This window comes from Orycteropus afer, unplaced genomic scaffold (genome assembly GCF_000298275.1).
Source record: "Orycteropus afer afer isolate SDZICR_OR568_19922 unplaced genomic scaffold, OryAfe1.0 scaffold00973, whole genome shotgun sequence".
In the NCBI taxonomy this organism is placed as follows: Eukaryota; Metazoa; Chordata; class Mammalia; order Tubulidentata; family Orycteropodidae; genus Orycteropus; species Orycteropus afer.
In genome coordinates this window covers 392023-393140 of record NW_006922560.1, presented here as the reverse complement: position 1 = coordinate 393140, position 1118 = coordinate 392023, and the positions used below count along the sequence as shown (strand labels likewise).

Sequence of the window (1118 nt, the reverse complement as noted above, 5' to 3'; positions counted from 1 at the left end):
GTGTCCATGGGCAGCACCTGCCTCCTGAGTATGTTCCAGGCCATCACCATCAACCCCAGTAACTCCAGGTGGGCGGAGCTGAAGCAGAAAGCTCCCAAGTACATTGGCCCCGCCAGTATTCTCTGCTGGGTCCTGCACATGCTGGTGAATACCATAGTTCTTGTCTCTGTGACTGGCAATCGGGGCAATAAAACCCTCACAAAGAAAAAAGATTTTGGATACTGTTCTTCAGTACTTCAACACATAACCACACGCTCACTGCATGTAATATTATCTTCCTTCCCTGACGTTGGGTGTTTGGGGCTCATGACATGGTCCAGCGGCTGCATGGTTCTCATCCTGTACAGACACAAGCAGCAGGTCCAGCACATTCATAGGAACAGTATCTCTGCCAGATCCTCCCGAGTCCAGAGCCACCCAGAGCATCCTTGTCCTGGTGAGCACCTTCGTGGGGTTTTATACCCTCTCCTCCATTCTGTACGTTTGTGTGACTCTTCATTCTCCTACTTGGTGCCTGGTGGATATGGCTGCACTAACTGCTTCATCTTTCCCCACTGTCACCCCTTTGTTCTCCTGAGCCATGACTCCAGGGTCTCCAGGCTTTGCTGTGTGTGTGCTGGAGACAAGACACAATTCACTCATCTCATCAAAAAGATAGAAAGTGTCTATTTTTGATCAAGTTCAGTTATCGATGTACTCCAATTATGAGCCAGTACACTGCACACTGGGGAATAAGACACAGATATTTTTCCAATGGCACTGAGTGGCTAATAATAGCAATAGTCAATGTTTTCTCATGGAATTACTATGTAAACATTTATAGAACTGCATCTCAAGGTGTGTAGTGGAGATGTTCAGAGTTCAGTTGAAAATAAGACAGACATACTGAAATATCTATGACAGTGTAGCTTTCTGTCTAAGACAATAAATTTCCACAATGCTTGGGATTGTAAGGATATTCTATAAAAAAGGAATGCATGTGGGATAGTCATTCTAAAATGCCAGGGCAGACCTATACAAGTATGAGACCAGAAGAACTAGATGGTGCCCGGCTACCACTGTCATCCACTTGGAAGGGATGTAGGAGATCCTGGATAGAGAGGGAGAACAATGTGAAA

At 45.6% G+C, this 1118-nt stretch overlaps 1 pseudogene; it reads left to right on the top strand.

The window, feature by feature from the left end:
- Positions 1-577, top strand: LOC103212469 (annotated as a pseudogene).
- Positions 578-1118: the final 541 nt, after the last annotated feature.